Raw genomic sequence first — 23,111 nt, forward strand, 5'->3', positions numbered from 1 at the left:
TCTTTGCAAGCACTGTGTGACATAAGAACCCCTGAGGATCTGTGCCCACTTGGCAGACCCTGTCCTCATGACGTGAACACAGCACAGCGACTTTGGGTGCCAGTGGCCTTGGGCCCACGTGTCTTGACTGGTGTTGAATCGAGCGTGGTGGTGCCTGTGAGCACAGCAATCTGTGTACTTGCTGGTACAATTTTACGTGAGCAGACGTGGGCAGGCCAGAACGGAGCAAAGGGAAACAAAGCAAGAAAGGCCGGGGTAATTGCATCCTGATCAATGACACATTTATAAGGAATTCAGATGGTTACACACATTTGGCAGGAGAAAGCTTCATTCCCACCTACATCCCGAAATGTGTTCTTCCGGCCGCGCCAGTTAATGCTTTGGTGTTTCCAAAACATGAACAGTTGGTGTGGAGCAATATTCTGCATCTGATTTTTTTTTTTTTTTTTATCACATTTTTAAAAAGAATTAACATATCCTGAAGAATTTTTACAAAATGTGTAGGGTTGCCTGGGGCACACTGGACAACCATGTCCTGAAGCTCGGGGCCCACTGAGCACCCACTGAGTGCCGGCCCCCATCCGAATAGCACCACAGGTATAATAATGTCACACGGCTCCCCTAAGCACTGGGTTCTGTGATTATCCCCATTTTACAGCTGAGAAAACTGAGGCCCCGAGTGGTGAAGTAACTTGCCTGGGACACACTGACCGCTTATCTCTGCCCCACCGTACATCCCTCGGCTTCTCCTTATACCTGCGGTGTTCCAGCCAGTCTCCTGGAGCAGATTTCTCGCCTCTGGGCCTGTGCTCTCACTGTCTCCACCCACCTGGCTCTATTAAACATCACTGCCATTAAGAAGCTCTGTCGCCCAGATGGGAGGGTTTCTAGTTCTTGGTGGAGCACTGCCGTTCCTTGGTGGGGAGGACTCTTCTCATGTTCCGCCTTCTGTTTTAGATTCACTGTCCTTGCCAGATCTTCCCAGGAGTGCAAAAGTCTTTAGTGCAGGAGTCAGGTCCACCCCCCTCTGAAACCCCCACCCTGCCTGGCACATCCTAAGTATCAGCGTTAATTTTGACTGTGTGCAACAGATTTTGCTTTTTTTTTTTTTTTTTGAATACACATATCACTGTACATGAAAGATTGTTTTACTACCATATGACTCTATCTGGGATTTTATTTTTATTTTTATTTTTATTTTTGGAGAATGTTCTATCCCCTGTGAAAGTATGTTTCAGTGTGGACTGTTTCTCCAGCCTGGTTAGTGGGAAATAGCTGACAAAGGACTAACCTGATCAGCCTCGGTCCCAGATAACTCTGTGGTAATGGGCACATTTTGTTGGAAGGAGAGAGCAAAACAGCACCTGATAAATTGTGACCACAGGCTAACTGCCCATCAACGGAGCACTCACAGCCCTGCACCCAGAACTGTTCTCCGTGATTTTATGTGTCCTGTGCAGTTACCCTCACCACAGCCGCAACTCACAGGTGAGGACGTAGAGGTGCAGAGAGCTGCAGTGACTTGTCCAAGCCCCTCAGCTGGGAAGGGGCAGAGGCGGGACTGGGCTGCAGGTCAGTTTGAGGACAACTGAGGCCAGACTGCAATATCGGGAAGTGTTTGTGGGGATGAAAGTTGGTATGGTCACAGATGGCAAAAGGGAGCTGTCTTTGGAGAAATCCCGATAAGCTGCTGGGACATAAGGTGAGACGCACAAGTTCAGTCAACAGTGTCAAACTGCTGGGCACGAGAAGATGAGAAGAATTTTGTTTTTCTCCTGAGAAGAAGGGGAGAGAAAAGAGGAGGAGAGAGAGAAGAGAGCCCAAGGCACATGAAGAGGTGGGAGCGCTGCCTGGGTCATGTCACTAGTTGGGGACTCCAGAAGGCTGGTGACCATGATGTGTCCTGTGGTTGGTGGGCAGGGCCAGCCTCAACTCCTCCCGTTGGCTTCTCATTTCTAGGAGGTCCTGCTAGACTCACAGGCACTGGTATGAAGGGGGATTTTGTGGCGTGGAAGCAACTGAAGGAGGGAGAATGGCTAGGTGCTGCAAGGGTGCCAAGAGCTGGAGGCCAGAAGCAGAGGGGACACGAAGCTTGGGAAGGACTCTGGATTTTCCCAAAGGGTGGGATAGTGTGTGAGCAGAGCTTATCCAGACCCTAAGGGGCTGGGAGACTCCCCTGGATGGCTGGATTCTGCACATATGGTCCAGAGCTGTGTTGGTTGGCAGAGTGAGCCCTTAAGTCTGGGTGTCCTGGGCAATAGGCAGGGCTCTCTTCTCGTGGCTTGTCCTGGTGTGGCATATTGACGCCTTTCTTTTCTTTCTCTTTCTCAATTATCATATGGACACTGTAACAGAACAAACAGTGTAGCAAGCAAAAAAACTGAAAACAAAACAAAAAAAATATAATTTCTTTGTGGACTCTCTTCAGTCCCTATCCATGTTATGGGATAATTATATAGAATTGAACCTACATATATACATAATGTAGGTTATAATTGTACCTGTAGAGTGCAATTAGAGAGTTCCCACTACTTGGTATCCAGCCTTTTCTTGCAACATGTTAGCCTAAGCATTTCCCATATTGCTACATCCTCATTAGCATTCTCCTGCTGAGGTGGAACAGCCTCCGGTCAGGCTGGCTTGTGTTGCCAGCCCCGCTCTGCTTGTTCTCTTTACTCTTTCACCTCCCAGCATGTTCCTGGGCCTCAGTTTCCTAAACCTTCTTACGGGCATCCTTGTACCATCCTGTGCTGGTACTACACAGAGCAAGGCAAAAGTGCTCAGTGAATGACAACTGTTTTTACTGCCACTATTACTTCTCTCTGGAGGATGGGGCTAATACACCATTAAGCCAGGATATTGTAGGAATGAGAAGTAATGTGGGTACATCGCCTGGAGCCCTGGGATCCATAAGCACACACAGCCACACACAGCCACACACAGCCACACACAGCCACACACAGCCACACAGCCACGCACGCACACACGCTGACTCTCGGCCCCGCCTCAGCTAAGCGGGCTCAGGGGCTTAGCCTCTTGGGGCTGAGTCCCTGGAAGCCCTGAAGACACTGGCTTCTTCGAGCCCAGGCCGAGGTAAGGACACGTTCAGGGAGACCACCTTCCCTGAACACCCTCTGAAGTGTGGTGCTGCCCAGCCGCACCCCCGCACCCCGGAAGACTCCCGCCGGGGGAAGGACCCCCGGACCACGGCCTCTGAGGGAGTCCCGCAGGCTGACACGGCCGGCCTCTCAGCAGCTGGAGCGGGAGCTCTCGCTTTGATTGACAGGGCCAGCCGCCAATGCACGCCCAGGGGATTTCCCTTTTGCGCCCTAGGGGGCGTGCCTTCTCCACGTTCTTCGTAGCTTCCCTGGCCCAATCAGGGGAGCCGAAGAGGCTGAGGGGCGGGGCTCGTCGCCCGGCAGCCAATGGGGCAGGCGCGGCGGCGGCGGGGCGCTGAGGGCTGGCGGCCGAAGCGGTCACGGCGGGGCGGGGCGGCCGGAGCGGGGCGGGAGCCGGGCGGGAGCCGGGCCGGGGCCGGAGCCGGAGCCTGGGCTGCAGACGCCGTCGCGGCGGGAGCAGGGTGGCAGCGACCCGGGAGGCGAGCGGCGGCTGAGGTGAGGGGCGCGCCGCGACGGTTGGGGCGCGTCCCGCCCGCGCCCTGTCGGGCCGCCGCGCCGGGGCCGAACTCTACATGCCGAGCAGGCCGCCTCGGCAGGAGCCGCCCGGCACGCGAAACTTCCTGCTTCCGTGGGGAGGGGGCGCCAAGGGGCGTGCGGGGCCGGGGGCCGGCGGAGAGAAGACCTCTTGGGGGAGTCTGGAGGGCACGTGGGGTCGGCGCGAGGACCGGGTGCGAGGCGTCGCGGCCCACGGTTGGGGGAGGGCGGGCCCGACCGGGAGCAGGGAGATCTCCGGGTTGACGGGCTTGCTGGAGCGCGGCCGTCGCGGGGGTTGAGGGCCCCTGATGGGGGCGCTGGAGGCAGCTGCACGGCTGGTGGTGGCGGTGGGGGACCTGGGGAGGAGCAGGGAGCTCGGTTTGTGGGAAAGCAGGTGATCCCGGGGGGTGTAGAGGGTCACTGGGGAGACGCGGGTGGGCGAGGGCGGCTGGGGGAGCCGCGATGGAAGAGGGGTGTGGCTGGCGCGTGCCAGGCGGAGGGCAGGGCTCGGTTTCGGGGGTGGTGCGGAGGGGTGGTGGGGGGCTAGTAGGCAGAAAGAGCCGCAGGACATCATCTGCGGATGCGCTTATTTGGAGCGCTGTGATGACCGCCCTCTATTTCCTTCCTTCCCACTCCCCCCTGCCCCTGGCTTGGCTCTGTGTGTCCTTGTGAGTAGATCCGAGGGTTGGGGGGCAGGCGGGAGAGAGGCTGGGGAAGTTTGTCCGTTTGACCCTCGGAGTTTTCCCAGACTGGCATTGAATCAGAAATGTGCGCTCCCTCCCTTCTCCTCCAGGGTTGGATGGTGATTGGAGAGGGGGCAGTTTCTGCTGCTCAGTTTCAGTGATTCATTGGGTTTAGGCTCCACCAGGGAAGGCTGGGTTTCTTTTCTGGAGTTGGGCAGGGGAGCAAAGCTGTGCTGTTTCCTCAGGGCCCACACGCTGCAGCCTTTGCGGTGGACACACCTGGGGATGCTGCTCTCCGGATGGGTGCTTGGGGGAAGGTGGCCCTCAGGCAGGGTGTGTGCCGCATTCCTGGGTCTTACCTTCTCTCCTTTTACCCCCACTGTCCTTCCTGGGTTTTGGCCGTTGGGGTGGGTAGGCAGGCCAGAGTCTCCACGGCTACTCCTTATACTGTTTACTAAACACTCCCTGGTTGTCCTGATGAAGATCAAGAGACCAGCTCAATTAATTTAAACCTGAGCAGCAGTCTGGTGGGCTCCCACCCCTTCCTTCCTCCTCTATGGAAGTTATCCCACTAAGCCAAAGTTTTTTTGAACCATCCTGGGATTACTGGGTTGGAACCGAGGGCAAGAGATAGGTGGGCAATGCCAAAAGCCAGCCTGAGACGATCTTTTTCTACTTGATTCCCAAGCCTGCCTGCAGCCTCCTCATGGAGGACTTTAATAGGTGCCAGTGCAACTTGGATTTCTCTTGATTTACACGGGAAACCTCATTTGTGCGCCGTTAAACTTAATTCTGGTTTGGCAAACTCTGTGGTGAGGCTGTGCTGGTTGAGATAGGAGGCCACTACATCAAAAACTTTCCCGTGGTGTGTTTTGCTTTTGACAATTGTCTTGAAGCTTTAAAAAAGCTGGCCATTAGGTGGTTGATATTTATTACTTGGGAAAGTAACATAACACAGAGGAGTATGGAGATGAGCAATTAGCTCTGGGCTCTGTATTCGCTTTTGTTGAGATGAATAAGAATTCATTTGAATGGTAATGGTATTCTTAGGCCATGCTGTTTTGAGAATTGGAACTTTATTATTTTTAGTCTTAAGTGTATAAGAGGTCATAGCATTTAAATAATTTAAAGGTAGGTGAATGTGAAAAACAGCATCTGGATTTTGAACATGGCCTGCTGCTGGGACATAAAGTTGACTTTCCCCTATAGACACTTGGTCCAGATCTCCAATGGCCAGGCCCTTTCTCTGAAAGATCACATAGATTCTTTAGTAATAGCAATGGCACCTTGTGCTCAGAGATCCTAGTTTCCCAGGTGTTCTCAGGCTGCCCCACTCAAACTTCCTGGATGACTCAGGCCTGCCTTATCGTCCATCAGATTGTAACGGAGGTTTTCCCCAAGGCCACCCTGAAGATTACGTGGGGAATGTCCGCATTCGCACGAGCGACGGTGCCTCGCTCAGTTCTTTTCCAGTCAGGTGGTTTGGACCTGCAGCTGCATACCTGAAGGCAGCACAGCAGTGCCTTAGTTACGGACTGAGTGCTTCCACAGTGGTGATCCTGAACATGCCCGAGGACCTGGGCTTTGCCTGGAAGCAGCTGCAAATACTGTGAAAGGCCCAAACGGTGGTGGTCCTTGGGGTGGCTGCCTAGGAATTCCTTCTGATTTTTAGTGATGAGATGATTATGCAGTGCCAACTGATTGGAGACAGTCTTAAAAGAAGGATTCTCACAATACCCTGCATAATGCAACATTTTTGTCACAAATGTATAGCGCCAGAGGTAACTTCAGGGACAGCAGCCATCTGAGTGAACACATTTTGGTATTTTGATTAAAAACACACATATACAGCAACAGAAGTCCCGTCTTAACTTACACAGTTATTCATGATCACATGTTTACCTGTTTGCTTAATTAAAGTAACAGAGCACCATGTACTCTTATTTTCTAGTTCCCTAGAATAAAGTTTTTTTTAAATTTTCAATAGTCAAAAGTCACTTGCGATGTTAATTTTAAGCCTTATCTTAACCACAAAGAAAGTATCAGAGAATATGCAAATTTATAGAGGGCAGAATGTCGAGTACAAGTTACCGGGGGTGAGGGGCAGGGGCAATGGGGAGTTAATGCAAAATGAGTGTAAGGTTTCTGTTTGGGGTGAAGGGAAAATTATAGTAATAGATAGTGATGAGGGTACTGCAACATAGGTGATTAATCCCACTGAATGGTATGCTTGAGAGGGGTCGGGATGGGAAGATTTATGTTGTATATATATATTCTCACATTTAAAAAATAAGGAAACTTAAGAGATAATGACAGTTAAATGCAATATATGATACTGGATGGGATCAAGGAATGGAGAAGAAGCTCAAAAGAACATTATTGAGACATAAGAAAAATGAGAATATAGATTGTAAGCTTTGTATCAAGTTTCTTGAACTTGATAACTGCCCTTAAGGTGATTACATAAGTGAATATCCTTGTTCGTAGGAAATGTACATGGAGTATTGTGTGTTCAAGGAATCTGACGTGTGCAACCTCCTCTCAGATGTTCAGAAAATGGACGGTTGGATGATAGAATGAAACAGCAAAAGTGGCAAAATGTTAAAATTGGTAGATCTGGGTATCTGGGGTGGGGGGGGTATGCTGGAGTTCTCTTATGCACCTGTCCTGTAAGTTTGAAATTACTTCAAAATAAAAAGTAAAAAAAAAATCATTTGAGTTCTTCCTGGCTCTAGGCATGTAACTAGGTACAGATAAGAAATGAATAAAATGCTGTCTCAGCTATCAAGGACCTCAGCAAGAAGCCTTAAAAAGGGAAAATAAGGTTAGAAACTCTGCTATAACTTTGGAAACCGTTTGTACAGTAGCTTGTATAACATAGTCTTTGGCCATTAGAAATTTATCTAATTTTTTTTTTTCCATCCCTAAAAATACGTGATGGTAGATAGGAGGAGAATGGATCTCGGAGGACTGGCCTCTTGTCCATCCTTTCTCTGATGAACTCTGAGGTCTAGGAGAACCCACCCATCTCCCAAGGTCTCAGTTCTCATCTTTGTAATGGGAGGGGCTTAGCAGCTCTTCACCTTGTGAGAAGCTGGTAAGAACGATGGAACCCTTCCCAGAAAGCACACGTGGGGGTGGCTTCAGGGGCCTGGACTCTGGTAAGAACACCTGGGTCATCCCATCACTAAGCTCCCTCTTGCCCCTGATATTCACTGAGCTAATAATGATGACTTTTATTGATATAGGGCACACATTCCAAGGCATTTCCACTGTTCATTTTTTGTCCTCACCGTATTTCACTGTGGTTTGGGTGGTGACAGGTGTTCCTTTCCATGATGAAGCAGGAGTGCCAGGCCTGGCCACTGCTTGGATGGGATCATGCAGTCCGAGGCCCATCCTGGGACCAGAACCTGCTTCTGGTTGCCAGCTTGGGGTTTTTCCATTAGGTTCTCCTTCCTTGGTGGCTGTCATCCTGAGTTATATTTGGCAGTGTAAATATCCTGGAATATTTCACTTGCAGAGGAAATGATTTATTCATCTGCTGAAAGGGCTGATTTTTTCCCTGAATTTGGCTCAGTGGACACCTTTTTGCTTGACACTCAAAATGTTACTTATTTTGTTTTTGTTATTTTTTCTTGCCATTTTTTTATAGGAACAAATTTGTAGGACTTGGGAATGTTGAGCAGACTTGTTTAATGTTTATTGATTACAGACTCCACTGAAATTATTTTTTCTCTGTTGAAACTTCTCAGCTCTCAAGCTTTGCACTTGAGAAACTTGTGAAATAAATGTTAAGTGAAAATTCCAAATGTTTTACTTGTTCTGTCCAAATATGTCCTCCAGATGAGGCTCCCTACAGACCAAGAAGCTGTTACAGTGTATAGTGCCTCAGCTATATGAGCTCATGTATGTAAAAGAACACTGAGCTTTAAAGCCTTATAGCTGCTAGATGGTTTACTGTGATGAAAATAATCATCATCATAAGGATGTTTTGCATACTCAGACCTGGAGGTGTAAGCATGGTGCATAGACGGTATCGCTCAAATGTGGTGTCGTGTGAAGGAGTCAACCTGTTCTGCTGGCTTGCCTTTAATGGCCGAAGTAGACAGGCTGACGTCATTGTTGAGGCATGGAAAAAGATTGTTCATTGCACGGTGCAGTTCTGGGTGATACCAGGGAGGATGAGGTGGGCCTAGCACAGGCTCACTGATGTTGCACATGAAGACTGTTGTCATATGTTAGGCTCCCTAAACAGATTGCTTGCCAGAGAGAGGACTCAGAAGAGGCTAAAGGTAATCAGTGAATTCTGCGCAGTAAGCATTTCAACAGTCATCAGAAAGGGAGAGCGTGGTCGGGACAGGAGGCCCATTCTGGGGTGCGTGCACTGGGGTGCTGCTGCACTGGGGTGTGTGGCTCTGACCTGCACCCTTCCTTGACTCTGCTGGTATTTACGAACGCTTACTCTGACATGGAAACTTGTGTTCATGGATCGGCCTTTCTCTTCCGGCGGCCTCGTGTCTGGATTGAAATAGTACTAGCTCAATGGTATTGTCTGCAGAGAGCTTGGGAGTCCATCAGGCTGCCATGGTGAAGTGCCTGGTTTTGTTTTTCTTTCCCTCTGAGCCGAAAGCGTTTGGAGGCTACCTCAGCCTCTCCCATGGTGGGAGCATATGCGAGTGAGTGGCAGTGGGTGAAGTGGGTCGAAGGTGGCCCTCCTGGCCACCGTGTGTGTGGTGTTTCTGGCGCCCTGCTCTCCCCTCAGCTCTGAGATTCTGAGATTAAGGTGACTCTTGTGCTCTGTAGGGACAGCTCAGTGGAGGATGCAGCCTGGATAGGACAGCACCAGAGAGGAGTGTGTACCAAGTGGTGGTGGGGTGGTGGTGGTGTGTGTACAGAGGAGGGCGGGTCTGACTGCCCTCAGGACCCTGCAGAGAGCTGACCTTCAGGGTGACTTTCCTGGTGGAGGTGACGGGAAGGACCTTCCAGGCAGCGCTGCAGAGCCTAAGGAACGCAGCCCGCAGGTGGGAGGGAGGCAGCCTGGGCAGGCGGGCTTCCCACTGTGACCTGCCTCCTGGGCCAGGCTCTGGGGTTTGGACCTTCTCGTGGAGGGTGGGGTTCAGTGAGGAGCCCCTTCAGGTTAATTAGCATAGCAGGGTGACGCTCTGGGCAGAAGCAAGTTGTTATTTGAGAAGTCTGGAGTGCATATGGGGGAGGGGTAATCAGGTGACTCCTTTTCACAGAGGTCACTCTAGCAAAGCCATGGACGTTCGTTCCCAGGAGGCAGAGGCTATGTTCTGTAATGAGGCTGCTGCTCGAGTGGGAGTGACTCAGTTTCTTTGTCTGCATGTACTTTTCTGGGTGACAGTGCAGCAGCTGCCTGGGTTCCATGTCTCTTTCCGTATGGTTTATGCTCACAGATCCATGCAGTTAGGATGTAACTTTCATTGTCGGTTCCTGCAGAGAAAACTCACTACTGGAATAAGGTGTTAGTGGTTAAAGACATGGCTTTGGATCAGTCAGACCTGGGTTTGGGTTCCAGCTTGACCATTAGTATGGTCTTCCTTGGCCAGGTGCTTCAACATCTCCAAAACCGGGATACCTCCAGTGGGATGATGGACCTCAGGAGCTCAGCCTGTGTGCCGGTACATGGGGCTTGCTCAGTGGCTTTGGTATCACTCAAAGTTTCAATGTCTTCTTAAGTGAATTTGCCAAAGAAGTGAAATATACCTCTAAAGTGCCCCAACTGATGTTGTTTTATCCAGTTTTGTTAATCTTCCCAAAATGTGTTTTTTTATCTAGCCAAAATAGAATATATTTACTAGGTTTTGGCCTTGCCTTAGTGGCTCAGGATGGCTGTGATCCACATAAGGAACTGCACGGTGTGCTAGCAGAGGGTGGTGATACGGGCAAGGCCTCTGGCTCTGTGTAGAATACACTCCCCTGCTGGCACTTCCAAGGCTGGGCTCCTCTTCTCACCACCTGTAAGCTTCTGCCTGCTTTTGCCCCCTTTAGTTGCGGTGAGGGCCTAAGGGTGGTCGTATCTTGTCTGGGTTTTGAGGGCCGCCCTGCCATGCAAAACCGGGTTGGTGATTCGATTCTGTGCCTGAAGTTTAAAGTTATTGGTTCTAGAAAGCCTGGCACTGGGATGAAGGGATGTTGCTGGACCAGACTTAGAGACTGTAAGAATTGGAAAGGAGCATGTGATGATAGTGATAGTTTGCATTTAGGCGATGAAAAATTTAAGAACTTGAAAAAAGCAAACTCTAAAGCCGAATAGCAGTAATAAGCAGCAATGGTAGTTAAGGTTGTAGAATTATGGAAAATTTCTCCTTCTTTTCCAAGTTGTACCATTACTGTTTTACTTTTAGAATTAATATTTAAATAATAACTTGACTATAATTAAAATAGATATATATAAAACAAGTTGGTATAGGCATTTGCAATTTACCAAGAACTCTCCCATAGCCCTTATTTGTTTTTGGAACAACCTTGTTGGTTTACTTCCCTCTTCATCATTCAGAGAAGAAGAAGGAGGGAGGCCTGGAGGGGTTAGTGGCTTTACTGAGGCTTTCAAGCCTGGACCCCACACAGGTTTCTGAGCCCAAGGCCAGAACTCCTCAGAGAGGGTAGTTACGGGGCCTCTGCTGGGGCCAGCAGGGTGGTCTTTATCGAATAGAATAAACCATGGCTAGTGTTTTAAAGTTTCTCTTGAATTAAATGAAATTTTGTTATTATGAAGTGATGCCGTAAACCACAGTTTATGAACGTTTGTACATTTTAAACTACGTTGTGTTCCACTGTACTAAATTATGTTGTCGCTGAGTGTACCCAGATGTGAGCTGTGGTCCTCAGAGGCACTGCCCGGAGTAGCCCCGTTCCTTGCACAGACCTCTGGGCCTGCTAGTAGTGGGTTTTGTAGCTGGCTGATGTGCTGGAGGACACAGCTGGGCCGCCTGGGCACTGCATGGTGTGGCCACTCAGTGTCTTGATGAGGGACGTGCCATCACAGGCTCTGCACTGGCAAAGGTGTCATCAGATAAGGAGCCTGGGCATGGGCCAGAAAGGGTGTGCCCGGGTTGACAGGACAGAATTCTTTTTGAGGGGAGCCATAGCAAGAAACTTTGCATTCCTTCTGATTGTTGCAACAGCGTTAACTCTGTTTGACAGATGAGGAAATCCGAGCTCAGAGAGACTGTGACCTTCATGAGGTCACATTCAGAGTGAGCCTTCAGCCTGATGTGGCAGCCCCACTTGCTTCACTTTATCATGCTGCCTTGAATAAGTGGATTCTGAATTCCTTACCCTCAGATATGAAAATAAATCTTTAAAAGCTAATCTTCTTCCCCCACCTCTTGGAAACATTGAAATGAGGCAAAGGATGTGGTCTTTTGTTCTAAGACAGGATCTGTGCATGCAACTAGCTTGGTTAAAATAATCTGAAGGTTTGGAGTAACTCATGCAGCAGGGTGATAAGGGAAGAAAAGGGAGAGGCTTCTAAAGGGTCCGGTTGCTGGGTGTGTGTTTGTGCCCGGTGGGCAGCTTTAAGTCTTCTACCTGAGCGGTCTGAGCCAGTGAAGTTGTGTTCTCGAGGACTGCAGAGGTCCTGGGTTAGAAATAGAGGAGTGTTGTTGCCTCACCTTTGAACTCATATCTGTTTTGCAGATATGTCCTATGCTTTTAAAAGCGTTAGTCGAAGGAGAAGAAATTACATTTCCGTGGAGTGTTCGTAAAAGAGCTCCACGTTGTTGACATTGGGATTGCAAATGAAGATCATTTACGCAGGTGAAATAGAGCAGATGTTTGTTTTTATGCTGGTGATAATCACTTTTTACATCAAAAGCCCCCCCTCCCCCGTTTCTTTTTTTTTTTTTTTGCTTTCTTTTCTTTAAGATCTTTTAAAAACTGCAGGTAAATATAGAAAATATAGTTTTCTGAATAAAGAGCTCTCTGTTTTACCTTCCATGCATATATGGATTTTTGTGTCTTTTAGATGGAGTAATTCAGAGACAGTAGCTGCCACCTGTTGGCTGCTTGCTTGGTACCCAGCTTCAGAAGAGACAGGAGGTTTGTTTTGCCCCTGTCCATCCTCACAACAGCCGTTTGAGGTTATTTGTACCTGAGGAATCAGCAGGTAGTAAGATGGTGTGCCTAGCCCAGGTTCACCCGGGTTTTAAATAAGGGGGAGGGTTTGAACTTTGCACTGACTACATGTGCCTGTGGTTTTCACTCTACTTCACTGTCATGGTTGTTTGTATTATTCAGCTTCATGTAAATATTTTTTTCAGATATTTTCCATGTTTTTACCATAATCCTTAAAACGATTTTTAATGGTTGCATAATCCTTTTGATGTAATAAGATTAAAACATTCCCCCAGTGCTGGACATTTTAGGTTATTTCCACTTTTTTGCCATTGAAGATGAATTTGCAGTTTACAATTTCATTTTTTCTTTGTGCATCTGTGTAATTAGATCCTAGGGATAAATTGAAAGACTGCTCAGCTTCATGTAGGTTTATTTTTCTGCCATTTGTGGCAGAAATAATTGGGGGATTCCTTCTCTATAAGGCACCTTGGCCTTGAGAACGTCCACATGTCTGTGCGATTAGAAACTGGTGAGTTTCTTAAATGAATCCCATTTTCTTCCTCAGGTTTTTGTTATCACTTTACTTGAATTGGGTGCTTTATTTTCATAAACAAGAAACAATCTTTTCTACATGAACAAGTTTGGATGGTCACTGCCTGGACATCTTGAAGATTGGGAAAGTGATTAAACTAGAGGAGGGGGTAGCAACAGACATGATGGAATTTAACAAAGGATTATGAATACTGAATCTCTATATAATTTTCTTCTTCTTAGTTGCTAGAGTATTAGAATAGAAGGCAAGAATTGAAATGGTGGAACTGTCACCCATAGCATCCTTTGACATTTGCTCTATAGCTACTTTTTAAATTGCACTTGGAAAATTATCACTTCTATGTATATATGTTATATTCCACAATAAAAAATATGATTAAAAAATAAAAAAAAAGAAACACTCTTTTAAAAGGTCCTTACTCTTCAAATTTACCTATAGATTCAACATAGTATGTATAGTTTATTGTGTGTAAATTCTGTCTCAATAAAGTTGAAAAAATTCAATTGCCAAATAAAGGTCCTTACCATTTTATTTATCACCTGAGCTAATGTTCTGCATTCCCAAGGTTGTAAGCTTTTGTGGTTGCATTCCTTTATCAACTGATCATCATAATACCCTAAACCACAGTCTTAGAACTTGTGTTCAAGTTCCTTTCCTCACTTACAGTATGCATATTGGGCAAGACTGAAGGTTGTTTCCTCTGGGGCCATTCCTAAGCGGGGTCATGTGATCCTCTGGATTTTGCCTATGTCGCTTCTAGATGTGGCTCTCTCGGCTGTTCCTAGCTCTGTTCATAGCTAGAGACAAACATCTCGAAGAAAGTATTGGGAACTTTATATTGTTGGTGCTGGCAAAGGTTTTGCTTACTCTCCGTTACTTGTTTGCTTGATTTTTTTTTTTCCTGTTCTGGAGTCTGCTGTGTCCCTCTACTGTGTTCCTTCACCATGGGCTGGTTTACTTTTCCACACTGAGTGGAGTCTGTTTTCCTGGTGGCTCATTTTCTAGGGTCTATAAAGGAAAAAGATGTCCTTGCTAAAATTGAGTGCTTAGTAGGGAAGAGGAGGGCTTCCGGGTGGCAGCAGCGGCTAGGCCAGCAGACCCCAGCTGTCACCTCTGGATTCCCTGCCTTGAATTCCTGCTGCCTCTGCCAACCCCCCTCCCCTCCTCCCCGGGCTGCTTCCCCTTTAGTTCTCCAACCTGACTGTGGGCAAAAACTCTTCCTTAGTTCCTCTTGTCCCTGCTAAGAAAAGAGGCTGACGTTCAGAACAAAGCAAAACAAGAGGACTTGACTGCATACTGGGGTAGAACCAAAAGGGGATAACCACAGGCAACACCAAAGCATAAATGAGAATTTTGGTTCCCGAGCACAAGTGGGTTTTCAGTGCCTGCAGTACAAGGCTAGTCTAACTGCATGGGCTCTGCTGGGTATTGCCCAGCTTTCTGCTTCCTCTCCCCTCCCCTGTTTATTCTGTCAATAAAACCAAATTTCAGAGTAATGCTTTGCTCTGTGCTTGGCAGTCTGTGCCATCACAAGTATGGAAATTGTACTTTGCCCTGGTTTCCACAGGCTCCTAAACTTGTCTAGGTTGGTGTTGCCTAGGCATCTAGCCGAGCTCTTGGTTGCCTGTGTGGTACAGGCTCTGGCAGGGGCTGGATGGAAGCCCCGAGTCATCCTTAGAGCTTCTCAACCCGTAGGAGGAGGGTAACCACCAAGCTCCAAAGGCACCATGTGCTCAGCTTTTCTTTGTCTTTTCCACGCTTCCCGTTTTGTTTCTCTTAGAAACCCCTGCTCTGCAGCTCTGGCTTGACTGAGTGGTGTGGCCTAGAACTGGGCTAACTTATTTTGGGACTGAACTTTTGGTAACTGATCATGGTGCCCGATTCTTTAGCTGCCCTTGACCTAAGTTTTATTCTGGGTTGGACAGCCTGCAGGGGCTCCTCATGCTGTCCTTGATGAGTCCTTGAGTTTTTTCTGTTTCTTAGATGTTGGGCTGCCTGCTGGGGCCCAGGGCCGGGCTTGGCCCAGACTCCCGGAAGCAGGGCCTCATGGGACCAGAGGGTGGTCCTGGCCAGCCCTGATGTGGGGAGGCTGGAAAAAGGTACCACGTTGCTGGAACTGATTCTTGAAGGATGAACAGTTTGCTAGTTAGGGGTAGGGCAGAGGGCAGTCCAGACTGAGGGAAAGCAGTTGCCAAAGGCAGAGGGTACAGGTAATTTGGAGGGCAAGGTAGAAGGCTGAGAAATGGTATGTATGTGGGGGCTTAGTTGTTCCTCTTTTCTCTCTGCTACATTTGGGCTCCACCAAATTTGCTTTCTCCATTCTCCTGCCACTTGGAGCACAGCAAGAAATTTAGGGAGGTTGATCTGAACTTGAAGAAGTGGAGCTTGCTATTGGATGGGTAAAGAAATCCTGGATTTATTGATGTTTAGAATGCCATTCATTTGCTTGATTTGAAGATTTGAAATATTAACCTACCTAGCTAATTTTATGGTCTGCAGTGTCCTTCAGCTGCCACCCAGATCCTTACTGTGAATTGGGGTGTTTTGGGAAGCTTCACTTGGATAGCTCTTGGGTCAAGGCAGTGAGTTATGCCCAGAGTAATTTACATTTTCTTGCAGTTCATCTTTTCTGGTTGTGTAAATCGAATTTCTTCTGCAGGTCATGGGGAAGAATTAATTTGAAGGGACCATTGGAGTGCTGTGTATGCCTCCTTTATGAAGACTGAATGAAATTGTTGGTTTAGTAAATTCTAGATGTATCCTTTGTTATTTTATCTTTAATGTTGCTTTGATTTCTTATTGGATTTCTTTCCTTCTTGCTCCTACAAGTGTGGGTCTGAAATTGCTTGATCCGTGGGGCTGTCTTGTCACTTCCCTTTAAAGCTCAAACAAGTCACCTTACTTGAGGGCATTTCGTGTGTGTTCAACCCCAAAATTGCTATTTTGGACTTGTGCCTTTCTGTCTGCTGCTTCTACTAGGAACTTGAAGGTTCAGGTAGGAGGAGGAAAAAACCTCCCCAAATCCATGCCTTACAGAGACGTAATGCTAGCATGTTGGAAGTGTGATTGGAAGAAGTGGAAGGCCGGGGCTGAAGGAGACAAATTCTGTCCACACACTCTGAATTCCTGGGTGTGGTCCATGAGGGAGGGGCTTTCTCTCCCTGGGGTAGAGTTGGCCAGTTTTCAGTGTCCACAAAAGCTGCAGAGCCCTGCTCCCAGGTCCCTCTGCAGAATCCTGCTACTGGAGGAGGGGCTGGATTCTGGGGCCTTGACCTGGGACCCTGGGGGCTTTCCTCTGTAAGAGCAGTGGGACAGGGACAAGCCTCGGCTGAATTCCAGTTAAGGGCCAGCTGCAGTGCCACATGCCTGTAGATGGAGATGGCGATTCATTATTTTGTTAGGGACTGTGCCGCCAGGTGGCTCAGATTAGAAGCCCCTCTCTGTAATTTATTGGGTGACCTTGGCAGTTCCTCTTTTGGGGCTCAGTTGTCTCCTCTGTGAGTTGAGGATAGTGATGGCGCATTCAGTGTAGGCTTGCTGTCGGGACGAGATGAAGGAATAGGTGCTGGGACAGCGCTGGCTCATGGAGAGCCTCCTGCAGGGCAGTGGTTCCTGAGCCCCTGAGCCTCCCAACCGTCCTGTCACCTGATTCTTGGATTCCCGTTTTACCCTTGAGGAAACAGGCGCAGGGAGGCTTAGTAATGCTTCAGACCCAGGGCTGTCTCAAGGTTCTCTTTTCAGTGCATCGAGATCCTCCGTCAGGCCCTGGCTCCCCTGGAAGTTAGAGTGATTGCAAAGGGACTACTGACTCAGGTCTCTGACACCAGGCATTGTTTGTGGATGGACTTGTTAATATTTAAACACACACACACACATACACACACGTATATGTATATCATGTATATGTTGTGTATAAATGATGCTGTGACCATGATTAAATAATTCATTTTAGAATATGAATTGCAGTAGCCTTTTGTTGTCTAAATTCTCTCAACCACTGTATGCTAAACATACTATCATCTAGGGATCTAGAGACTTTGATCTTTAAAAAGGGTCCTTTTGGGGGGGGTTGAGTTTAATAGAAGTTTATTGTTGCCTTTTCCTTAGCTCTGTTTTGGGTTATGATCTCTCTGTCTGCCATCTGCATGCTCTGTGGGTTAGAGCATGTTGGTGAGATGGAGTCCCTAGTATGACCATGCTGAGGTCTAAACTGGAGGGAAGATTTGGAGCCACAGACAAAGCCAGGATCCCAAACAAGTTCAGTCAAACCAGGAGATGTCTCAAGTCCCCATGAGAGCAAAGAAAGTGCTTCCATCTGAGGGGCCTAGATGAATTCTGCTGGATTCCTCTGTTGTCTGGAAGCACTTATTCTAGTTCATTCTCATGTAGACCTCTCTCTTCTAGAGTGTCTTCAGGCTGCTGAGTGACTTTTTGTTGTACTTCTGCTCCTTCCTTAACCTGAAGCTCTAGTTGCAAAGTACATCCCTGTTCAGACTGCAGACTTACTGGCTGGTCATTCCCATGGCTTACCTGGTGGCAGTCCCTGGGAATCCTTTTGTTTGATATGAAAGTCCTACTCTTTGTTAGACTTTGCCCTGCTCACCCAACCTTGGTCGTTGGTGTTCTCAGTCACGTGGTGAAACTCAGCAATATTTCTTGACCTGTGTTTGGTTCTCACATCTCCTTTTTTTTTTTTTTAGTAGAAATATTTTATTTTATTTTATATTTAAATTTTGTTTTGAAATAAATTCAAACTTACAGGAACAGTTGCAAAAACAATACAAACCCCATACACAGAACTCCAGCATACCCCAACCCCCCTCCCCCGATACCCTGATCTACCAACTTTAACATCCTGTCACACCACCATTTCTTTCTTTCCCTCCCTCTCTCTCTCCCTCCCTATCTATCATCCATCATCTATTGCTCTGTCCTCTGAACATATGAGAGCAAGCTGCACACATCTTTGAACAAACAATATAATTCACGTACACATTTTCCATGAACAAGAACATTCTCTTCTGCAATCCCATGAAGTGCAGCTAAGAAGTTCAAGAAATTCAACATTGATACAAAGCTTACATTCTATATTTCCATTTTTTTTTCTGATGTCCTATCTGTGTCCCTTTGAGCCTCCTCTCCTCCACCCTCAGATCCCATCCAGGATCATCCTTGGCATTTAATTGTCATCTATTTAGACTGTCTTTTTTTTTCAGTTGTGGAAACATAGATACAGCCTAAATCTTCCCATTCCACCCCCTCCCTAGCATTCCATTAGTGGGATTAATCATGTTTAGAATGTTGCAATGCTATCACCTTCCCACCATCCATTACTAGAAATTTCCCTTCACCCCAAACAGAAACCCTACACTCATTTCTTATTAACTCCCCATTGCCCCCACTTCTCGTAACCCCTACTCTACTATTCATCTCTATGGTCACATTCTCTGATACTTTCTGTGTATCTATAACAATCTTGTTTTTCTTTGATATCAACTTTACTTCAATAGGACCCATAAACTATGTTCCTATACTCCATCATTCCCCCACCTTTATGTAGTTCTTGTCAAAAATTATGTATTTTACACTGAGTCCAAAACCACTGATTTATCATTACAGTTTATGTATTTTAGATCCTGTAGGAAGTAAATAGTGGAGTTAGAAATAAAAAATAACAGTGGTATTGGTATTTATATTTACCATGTGATCTTTACTGGAAATCTTTATTTCTTCATGTAGTTTCAGCCAATTGTTTAGTGTCCCTTCCTTTCAGCCTGCTCCACTTTCTTATAGGACTGCTGTACTGGTGCTGAAGTCCCTCAGCTTTTGATTATCCGGGAATGTTTTCATCTCCCCCTCATTTTTACCCTCCAGGTGTTTGTGAATTCTCCAAGTCTCTGATGGTTATTGACTTCTATTTGTATTCCATTGTGGTCAGAGAATGTGCTTTGAACAAATTCAATTTTTTTTTTTTTTTTTTTTTTTTAATTTATTGAGGCTTGTTTTATGTCCCAGCATACGGTCCATTCTGGAGAAAGATCCATGATCACTAGAGAAGAATGTGTGTCCCGGTGACCTGGGATGTAATGTTCTATATATGTCTGTTAAAATTCTCTATATCTCTCTCTCCTTTCTTTGTTTCTCTGTTGGTAGGGCTCCCTTTAGTATCTGAAGTAGGGCAGGTCTTTTATTAGCAAACTCTCTCAGCATTTGTTTGTCTGTGAAAAATTTAAGGTCTCCTTCAAATTTGAAGGAGAGTTTTGCTTTATAAAGTATTCTTGGTTGGAAATTTTTTTCTCTCAGAATTTTAAATATGCCATGCCACTGCCTTCTCGCCTCCATGGTGGCCACTGAGTAGTCACTTAGTTTTATGTTGTTTCCTTTGTATGTGGTGAATTGCTTTTTTCTTGCTGCTTTCAGAACTTGCTCCTTCTCTTCAGTATTTGACAGTCTGATCAGAATATGTCTTGGAGTGGGTTTATTTGGATTTATTCTGTTTGGAGTTTGCTGGCATTTATGCTTTGTGTATTTATATTGTGTAGAAGGTTTGGGAAGTTTTCCCCAACAATTTCTTTGAATACACTTTCTATACCTTTACCCTTCTCTTCCCCTTCTGGGACACCAATGAGTCTTAAATTTGGACGTTTTATTTTGTCTATCATATCCCTGAGATCCATTTCGATTTTTTCGATTCTTTCCCCCATTCTTTCTTTTGTTCTTTCATTTTCTGTTCTGTGGTCCTCGAGGCTGAGTTGTGGTTCACCTTCCTCTAATCTTGTATTATGAGTATCCAGAGTCTTTTTAATTTGGCCAGCAGTTTCTTTTATTTCCATAAGATCTTCTATTTTTTTTTTTTACTCTTGCAATTTCTTCTTTATGCTATTCTAGGGTCTTCTTTATGTCCTTTATATCCTGTGCCATGCTCTCCTTCGTGTCCTTTATATCCTATGCCATGCTCTTGTTGTCTGTCTTTAGTTCTTTGATTAATTGCGCCAAGTACTGTGTCTCTTCTAATCTTTTGATTTGGGTGTTTGGGTTTGGGTTCTCCATATTGTCTGGTTTTATCATATGCTTTAAGATTTTCTGTTGTTTTTGGCCTCTTGGCATTTGCTTTACTTGATCTCTAATTTGTCAGAACTACAGCTTGGTGGTGTACACTTTCTCTAACTAACCAGCAGATGGCATCCGTGAGTCACCTGTTCCCCCAAGTCAGTTCTCCCCAACTTTGTCTTTGTGGTGTGTGGGGATCTGATTCTTGTGGGGTTCAATTGGTGCACTAAATGTGGGCATGTTATTGGTGCTGTCCGCCCTGAATGTGGGGTTTGTGTCTGGGTGGTTAGGGAGGCAGGGCAGCTTTAATAATCAAACCTCCCAAGTGTTCCTGGAGATTTAAGGCTGTTGCAAGAGCCTAAGCCTTCATTTCAGTCTTGCCACAGATTGTCTCTGCCGCTGACCCACAAGTTCTTGGTATTGGTGTAGGGTCCCTGGGGTTTCCGAGCGGGTCCCCCTTCTCAGCTGTGCTCTTCCAGGACCTCTGCTGAGGGAAGGCTGTGCCACGTCACAAGTGCACGCCGGCCCCCCAGGGAAGCCCTGGGCCACCAGGCTGTGCAGGGCGTTCCCAGCCTGCTGTAAAGATGGCCGAATGGGACGTGTTAATTTTCCCCTTTTTGCACAGCTCCGGCTTCCCAGCTCCAGGACAGTTAGCTGTGGGTGCACTAAAGGCCACTGTCCACGGCCGATATTGTGGTGTGTGTGTGGTGCTGAGGGAAAGGCTCCCCATCACACCAAGTTTCTTGGTGCGGCTCTGTGCTGTGGGTCTGGCCCCAGACTGGGGACCCTCCTGCCCGGGGCCATGCTCTCCTTCATGTCCTTTATATCCTGTGCCATGCTCTTGTTGTCTGTCTTTAGTTCTTTGATTAATTGCGCCAAGTACTGTGTCTCTTCTAATCTTTTGATTTGGATGTTCGGGTTTGGGTTCTCCATATTGTCTGGTTTTATCATATGCTTTAAGATTTTCTGTTGTTCTTGGCCTCTTGGCATTTGCTTTACTTGATCTCTAATTTGTCAGAACTACAGCTTGGTGGTGTACACCAAGAGAGATGGCTGCAAGGGGCACGGTTTCTTTCTCCTTTTGGCTCCCCTCTGCTCCCCTGGCCCCGAGACAATCAGCAGCGGGTGTGGGAAGGGCTATCCTCCACTCCAGACACTGAGGCGTTGGCCCAGCCCGCTCCTGCCGTGCTTCACTGCGCAGTTCTCTCCGTCGTATCCGCAGCCACTCCTGGTTTTTTTTTTTTTTTTTTAAAGAACCAGTCCGTCTCCAAATGCCAACCCACCTTTCCCCACACTGCAGCGCGGCTGCTGGACTGTCAGCTGGCTCACTCACTCGTTTCAGAATGCAGTCTCCTGGTTTCACCAAATGCACGGTCCCTGTGGATTTAGTAGACCTTGTCTGGCTGGTGCATTACTGGAAGTGGTGTTCTGGGTCACTTTCTGGTTTTATCTAGTATTTTTCACGGAGGTGTTTTTTTGCCCTGTCTCACCTAGCTGCCATCTTAGTTTCTCTCACATCTCCTTTAGAATTTCATGTCAACAGATTCTCTCCTCTCCAAAATGGACTCCCCCAAAATGGGCATTTTTGCATTTAATTTCACTGGGTTCATAAACTCCCATCCTTTTATTCAGCAAATATTTGAACATATATCACATGCCATGCATGGTTCTGGGTCCTGGAGTTAGAGCATGAACAAAACAGACCAAGTCCTTACATTGCAGTGGGGGGAGAGAGCGCCACCTGCCCAGCCCCGGTTCCTGAGTGGAGGGAGGGCTGGCCTCAGCCTCGGGGGGCTGCAGGGTCCTGGCCTCATCCTGACTGCCGGGGGTTGGGGTGAGGTGAGGCTCATTGTCAGCTTCCCAGTTTCCTTCCAGCCTTCCCCTTCCTGAACTGGCTTTTTACTTCAAAATCATTATCATAATGATTTTTAGAAATCAGATGTTTAGAGAGGCTTATTTTATGTCAGGTGCCCACTTTTCCATGCACAGTTACAACTTTGTTTTGCAGGTGAAAACCCTGGAAAGGTAGAAAAGTTAAGTGATGGGCCTCATGGTTAGGGGATATGGTGGAGTGTGCTTTTGGTCAATGTACAGCTTGGGGTTGTGGAATTTAGCAAGCCAGGCCCGAGGATATCATCAGTAGTGCCACCAAAAAGTATCAACTGGTTCGTCATAGCATCACCACTAAAAGTGAAAAACTCGGAATAACCCAACTATCCAAAATAGGGGATATGTTTACAAGAAGGAAAAAGCAAGTTAAAGTTTGTCTATAATACTTTCTTAAAAAGAGTTCAGTAGGCCCTATTAAGAATTTTTGGGAAGCGCCTTGCTTTATGGAACTTTAGCATCATTTGGATACATTTTATTAGAAATAATTTGAGTAAGTGGTGTTAATGGATGTTGATCAGAGATTTGTTTCTGGCCTGCTGAAACCTCGTCCTTGTCACCTCTCCCTTCTCTGCTTGGCTTTTTTTTTTTTTTTGCCTCAATCACCATTTTATCATGTTCTTGGGTGCTGCTTGTAGGGGTCAGGAAGGGCTTCCCTGGGCAGTTCTGGTTGAGAGTTTCTCATATGGTTTTAGTCAGGGGGGCTGCAGCCGCTGGGGGCTGGTCGGGCATCTCCTTCTTTCCACATGGCCCCCCTGGGTGGGCTGATTTGGGCTTCCTCCCGGCATGGCAGCCTCTGGGCGCTGGGGCTGCTTATACGGCAGCTGGAGGTTTCAGGCACATGTGGTCCAGCAAAACCCATCTCTTACAGTCCAGTGTGACTGGCACTTCTTAACAGTCAGGTTTAGTTTTAATTTTTATATAACTATCTCAGTAATTATGCAAAATTGCATAATTCCATCCTCAATCCCAAATAATTGCCTTGTGAGGTGACATTTGAAATGCACATTATTTAGTTCTTGTTTCTTGTTGTAACTTTTAAGCCACTGTCTCATGAACAGCGAACATCCTGAAAAAATTCCTTTAAAAAAACTTTATATGGTCTTTACTGTGGACTGAAACAGCAGTTGAGATATTGACTCACTCCTGACATAACAGAATCATTATTCTGACTGGAGGGTTTTGCAAGCTGCCATCCTC

The 23,111-nt window shown here is 46.8% G+C and overlaps 1 protein-coding gene across 1 annotated transcript in view; it reads left to right on the plus strand.

The window, feature by feature from the left end:
- The first annotated feature begins 3,521 nt into the window (after positions 1–3,521).
- The window catches only part of PACSIN2 (protein kinase C and casein kinase substrate in neurons 2), a 171,399-nt gene continuing 151,809 nt past the window's right edge, over positions 3,522–23,111 (plus strand). Inside the window, exon 1 of the mRNA XM_037848060.1 lies at positions 3,522–3,614. The gene's annotated coding sequence lies outside the window, so the exon portion shown is untranslated. The remainder of the gene's footprint in view (positions 3,615–23,111) is intronic.

The sequence above is a fragment of the Choloepus didactylus genome, chromosome 8, assembly GCF_015220235.1.
Source record: "Choloepus didactylus isolate mChoDid1 chromosome 8, mChoDid1.pri, whole genome shotgun sequence".
Taxonomy (NCBI): Eukaryota; Metazoa; Chordata; class Mammalia; order Pilosa; family Megalonychidae; genus Choloepus; species Choloepus didactylus.